Source organism: Lepus europaeus, chromosome 9 (assembly GCF_033115175.1).
Source record: "Lepus europaeus isolate LE1 chromosome 9, mLepTim1.pri, whole genome shotgun sequence".
Taxonomy (NCBI): Eukaryota; Metazoa; Chordata; class Mammalia; order Lagomorpha; family Leporidae; genus Lepus; species Lepus europaeus.
This window is the reverse complement of record NC_084835.1, coordinates 115364657-115371013: the sequence shown is the minus strand read 5'-3', so window position 1 is coordinate 115371013 and position 6357 is coordinate 115364657. Positions and strand designations below refer to the sequence as shown.

At 43.9% G+C, this 6357-nt stretch overlaps 1 pseudogene; it reads left to right on the top strand.

Annotated features, from left to right (window-relative positions):
• Window positions 1-4937: 4937 nt before the first annotated feature.
• On the top strand, window positions 4938-6010 carry LOC133766645 (RNA-binding E3 ubiquitin-protein ligase MEX3C-like; annotated as a pseudogene).
• The last annotated feature ends 347 nt before the right edge of the window (window positions 6011-6357 follow it).

The following is a 6357-nucleotide window of genomic DNA, read 5'->3' as shown; positions in this document are numbered from 1 at the left end:
AAAACCAAAATAGAATTACTTAAGCTAAGGCTACTAAGCACCAGGAACTGTCCAGACTATCTGTCAGAACAGACATAGGTGGTGAGGCCTGATAAGGACTGGGGGACATTACATCATAAGAAGAAGCCAACCAGCTAGCGACTGCATTACTTCACCCACACCACTGCACCCTGATTGGTCACACCCAGACACCAACATCTGGTTGGTGACACCCCAAAAGGTGAGTTTGTGATTGGTGACACACCAGGGCACCTTCATCGCCCACCTACCCCAGAGAGGGGACAAAAAGGCAAGCCCCACAATTGCTCTTCCTCCCCTCGGGGATCATGGCTCAGTGCCAGTGAAACTCTGCCCCAGTCTTCACCGACAGAAGCTCCGCTCGCCACCCTGCTGGAGCCCACCTCGCCTGGACGTCCCAGCTGCTGTCAGACCTGACGTGGGAGCCAGACCAGACCTCTCATCAGGTGACCTCTCCAACCCTTCACCTTGCTTTCCGTCTTGGAACTTCAAGCTTACTGCCCAGAGTGCCAGTCAATCAAAGACTCCTGCCTGTAAGTGACTGTCCTGAGATCCATCTCTGCGAGTAGTAACAGAGACTTTGGACTCTGGCCTTTGACTTTTTCATGACTGTGATACGAACCTTGAGTATGCAGCATTCATCTTACATCCTTAGCCTTGAGTGTCTAGATTGGTTATGCTTTTACGCTTTTATGCTTTGTATGTGTTATGCTTATTACTATTGCTGAATATTTCTGGAAATTGCCTTACTTCTAGGTATGTGTTATGACCTGTGGACTAATGACATATTGAGTGATATTGACCTTTAAATGTGTGCCTTGAATATATATATATATATATATACATACATACATATGTATATATATATACATATATTGAGTGGTATTGATTATTGAATAATAAATTATATTGCAAAGATAAAAAAAGAAAATTGTGATACCACCAGCTGGAAATATACATATAAATGCACTGAAGATTACAAAGCAGAGTGAATACTTAACCATGTTTTTTAACTGTGAAAATTTGTAAAAGGAATCAAAGAAGATGTTGATGTTAGGGGCTATAAGGTTCTATGAAAGTATGTTATCATTTGATCATTTTAACTTACATAGTCAATTCAAGGTTCTTGAGTAAAGGCAGAAAAGTTGTAGTCAATAAACATGGGTATTAAGATATGTCAGGACTTAATAAGTAATACCTTAATTCTGTTTTCCTTCTTCCAATTTTGAATTCAGCTATAGATTATAAAAAGTGTTGAAAGCCATTCCCTTCCCAAATACTCATCCTTGTTTTTCAGTATGTCCTTAAATAAAATGTTTCCTCACTTCTTGCCCCTATATTGGCCTTATGACTGACTTTGACCAATAGCATTCATCATACGTGATCCCATGCCAGTTGTAAGCCTAGGTTCCAAGAATAAGCTCCACCACTCCTGCAGAAATATGAGATTACACGAACAGGAATGGCAAACTGTCCCAGAGAGACCATGCTGGGCCAACTGTCCCCAGGTGACAGAAACTTGACGTTAGGCTTGTGTGTAAGACCAGCTGAGGTCAGTTAAATCTAGTGCAGCTCAGAAAAGTCATCTAGCAAAGCTCAGCCCAAAATTACAACCCAAAGAATTGTAAATTAATTAAGGGATTCTTGTTTTGATCCACTAGATATTAAGCTGTTCATATAGCTAACAACAAATGCAACTGCTATTTGACTATTTGACAAATAGCAAAAATTACCAACTTGTATCCTTACTGTGGACATATGTAGGGATACTTCAAAGAGTTAATGGAAAGATAGAATTAAAAGATAAGTTTATTTTTGTGTAAAAACATTTCAAAACCCCAATCCAGGTATATTTTTCATAGTATGCACTCCCATGAACTTTTAGAAGATTCCTCCTGCATGCTAGTCCTCTTTTTAAATGAAACATTGCTCACAGGATTCTCTCTCTCAGGCACAACTGAATTATCTTTTCATCACGCTTTCTCTGTCCAACTTCAACATCAATGCTTTGTGATGGGTTTATATGACCCCAGGTCACAAAAATCTATGCAGGTTTGTAGAGAAATCTGCAGGATAAAAAAATATATAAGAAAGGAAGCATAGATAACTAGGCCATCTTTTATGGATAAAAACAACACATAAAATATTCCAAGGGATATAGCGGAAGCCATCACTACAACAGAGTAAACTCAAGGCCCAGGATAGCAGTTTAGACAGCAGGGCTTCCCTAAATCATGAAGAGTCTTCTGGGCCATAGTTAACACTTTGGGATTTATTCCTTAATTGTAATGGACACCAATTAGAAGATTTGACATGTGGCATTATCCGATGTATATTTCAAACATATTGTTGTTGAACTTTTACCCTTTCTTTTTCTGGCCTTCATTTTGACCTGTTCTCTTTGTCTCTGTCTCAGGGCCTTTCTGTCACTTAACTCTTGCTCTTCTCTCCACGAAGGTGCTCATTTTATTCAGACTGAATTTTTCTGTTTTCTTGCTTTTGGCATTTTCTTACACTTGGGTACTCAAGCTTGGCGGAGTTGTTAAAATGAATCCAGTTATAAGCATTCTCTTTTCTGCATCAAAGAAGTGAGTATGTGTGTGAAAGTTAGTAGGAAAAGAGCTCACTGGGCCACTGCTAAGACATCCTGGAATGTGCTGTATCCATAATACTCCCAGCCCTGGGGACAGTCAGCCTTTGCTGATGTGAGAGTGATGGACATTGTTCTTCCTGGAATGCATTTGGTGGATGGGTTGGTTTTGTGTGAAAAGCCAGTATTCCTGCCATGGCAGGCTTATGTCTTCCAAGTGAAGACCTGGTAAAATGGTGCTTAGGAGTGAGCCATGCAAATTTCTCTGAGACCTTCATGGTCAAGTGCTTACCAACTAATTCACCATTGTCTCTGATCTCTTGACAGGTCTGCAAGATTTTACCAGACTTCTTTCGGCCAGTTTCAAAATGGTTGCTACTGTTGGACCACAGGTGGAGACAAACAAAAGGTGGCTGCTGTGGGGGAAAAAAAAATGTAGGTAACAGAGGCAGGGGCAGGGGCAGGGGCAGGTAGCTGGGAAACTCGAGCAAGGACGTGGGGAGGCCTGGATTCCCAGAGCTCCTGTCCTGTCAGCTTCCTGCGGAACTTCTGGCTCTGCTCCTACTTGCTTCTCCGGTGGAGGGCATCTTAGTCTCAATCCCTCATCACCCCTGAGCCGCAAGATTGGAGGCATCAGGCAACGATGCCGCAGGCCAGGTGGGGGCAGCATAGAGCAGAGTGGTGAGATCTTAGGACCAAGAAGGCTGAGGCTGCCAGGTTCCTCAGAAGATGCTGGGAGGGAGGCAGAGCCGGATGACCTTCCTTGCGGAGGTCAGCAGAACCGTGCAGGCGGTGCCAGCACAGGCCGTAGCAGGCATTCTCGGAGGAAGCTAGGAGGCTTCTGCTGTAACTGTGTGTCAGCGCCAGGGGATTTCTAGTGCTGCTCCAGGATTAGAAGTTCCAAGCCTGCGTGCCGGTGCCCAGCTCCGAACACCTCGCCGAGATCTCTGGCCGCCAGGGCTGTAAGATTAAAGCACTGAGTCATTATTAGAGGAGCTAAGAAAGGTGCTGTCTAAGCTACAAGTAATTTTTCCGATTGAGAGGCAAATAGAACCTCATAGAAGGGGCTTGATAATAATCTGGTGGGCTTTAGGCCTTGTAAGTTAAGAGGCCCAGGCCTATCTATCTCTTCACATGGGGTATATCCTAAGGGAGGTGTGAACCTCCTAGGGGAAGGCACTCTGTTGACTTTCATTACTTGGCTGGCCTGGGAGGAGAGCTGGCCAGGTAAAGGCAGGGGGCATCTCTAACAAGAAATTTACAGTTCTGCCTGCAATGTTGCTGACCCTACTTGACCATACCTTCAGCTGCAGTGGTCACTTTGGAAGTTGGGCTGAGTGAAGGGCTTTTCAGCTCAGAGCCAATAAGATCTGTGGCTCTGACCTGGGCATCCTTCGACTCCAGGGCAGGTCCATTTCCAGTGATCCAACTCTTGGCAGAGCTGCCAGGGCTCTTCACAAGCTGACTTCTGCTGAAGCCCAGGCTTACCACATTGAAAGCCACTGCAGTGGACTGGCCTGTTGGGTCTCCTTTTGCCTCTCAATCGGAAAAATTACTTGTAGCTTAGACAGCACCTTTCTTAGCTCCTCTAATAATGACTCTGTCCTTTGTTCTAGGCCCTGTCTAGTGCACTTGGGCCTCATTCCTTTGTAATCATAACCTCTACTCTACCACCAATGACTCTACTCCCAACCTGTGTGTACTGATGGTCCTCTTCCCCACTTAATGCTGTATAATTGTTCAAACCTGGTAAATGCCACTCTTAGGATCATTGGTTACTATCCTCACCCTGTCTTTTATGACCTTGTCTAAATATGATCAGAGTCGGCAAACTTGGAAGGCTTCCATAGCCTTGGCAACTCATGACGACAGCCTAGGATGGTTACTGGCGCCATAAACTAGAGTGTCAATTTGTTGGGTCAACAACAGGAGCCACTGTGCACTTGCTCCTCATGTGGGATCTCTGTCCTTAATGTGCTGTCCATTGTGATTTAATGCTATAACTAGTACTCAAACAGTATGTTTCACTTTGTGTTTCTATGTGGGTGCAAACTGTTGAAATCTTTATACTAAATTGATCTTCTGTATATAAAGAGAATTGAAAATGAATCTTGATGCAAATGGAAAGGGAGAGGGAGCGGGAGAGGGGAGGGTTGTGGGTGGGAGGGAAGTTATGGGAGGGGGAAGCCATTGTAATCCATAAGCTGTACACTGGAAATTTATATTCATTAAATAAAAGTTAAAAAAAAATTAAAGCACTGAGAGCCAAGGCAACCACGTACATCAAGACACCTGTTCGTGGGAAGAACCCGTTTATGTTGTGACTGGACAGAAAGAGGTTGCCATGGCAAAAAGAGAAATCCCTTCCCCTGCCGAGCACTTCTCCATGATTCGTGCATCTGAAAACAAAAATGGCCCTGCCCTGGGAGGGCTGTCATGTAGTCCTCATCTGCCTGGTCAGACCACCGTTCAAGTCAGGGTCCCCTATCCTGTGGTGGGGTTAGTGGTTGGGCCCAAAGGAGCAACTATTAAAAGAATTCAGCAGCAAACCCACACCTACATCATAACAGCAAACAGAAATAAGGAACCTGTCTTCGAAGTGACAGGGATGCCAGAGAACATAGACCGAGCACGGGAAGACATAGAGATGCACATTGCTATGTATACAGGGAGCTATGCAGAGCTCAATGAAGAGAATGATTTCCATTACAATGGTACCAAAGTGAGCTTCGGAGGTGGCACTCTGGGCTCTGCGTGGCTCTTCTCCAGTCCACTTCCTCCTAGTCACGCAAGACTTTGCTGACTTCAGTCCAGCAAGCCCATTTAGCACAGGAAACTTTTAGTTTGTAGACACACCACCATCTTTAGGCTTAGAAGATCTTGCAATTGACTCTCCTGCCTTTGACTCTTTACCATTCACACTGTCGGGACTCCATTTGGACCAGTTAACCCACTGTCTAGCTTTGGGAGTGATCATTCTGGCATCATGAAGTTTCAGCATAGAGGAAGTCAGCCATCTACTCCTCGTCTGTCTCCTACATTTCCTGAGAACATTGAACACCTACTTGCTGGGAGGGTTAGGAGCAAACCACCTAGCACAGGCAACCATGTTGGCCTTCCAATATACATCCTTGATTTTTCTAATGGTACCAATAGTTACTCCTCTTCCAATGGTAGTTCCACCTCAAGCTCACTTCCAGAATCAAGAAGAAAGTATGATTGTGTGATTGCTTTTAGAACGAATTATTGCTGTCCTAGTGCCATGTGGCCACAACCCCTTCTGCATGGAATGCGTCAACAAGATCTGTGCAAAGAGAACGCCATCATGTCCAGTTTGCCAGACAACTGTTACTCAGGCAATCCAAATTCACTCTAAACTATATATATAAACATAAGTACTATATCTCTATATGGACTCGTAAAGGCATGGGTATAATGGTAACCCCCCCCCCCCCCCGGGAAACTTCCTAATGAATTCTTATGACTGTTATCAGGCTTTATTGGGATTAGGTTGAAGTTGTTAGTAAACGTATAAAAGACTGCTATGGTAACACTAAACCTAAGTGGTCTCTGGTCTCTTGTCAATTGGTTTGGTTTGAATTATTAATACTGTCCTTTAAACCCATAGACATAACTTGTATAAGAACTGCTAAAGCTGAAGTTTACCTTGGCTGAGTGAAGATTGTAGGTTGTGTGAGTGAGCCTATGAGAAAAGTATATACATCTAAGATTTTAAACAGTGCGTCTCA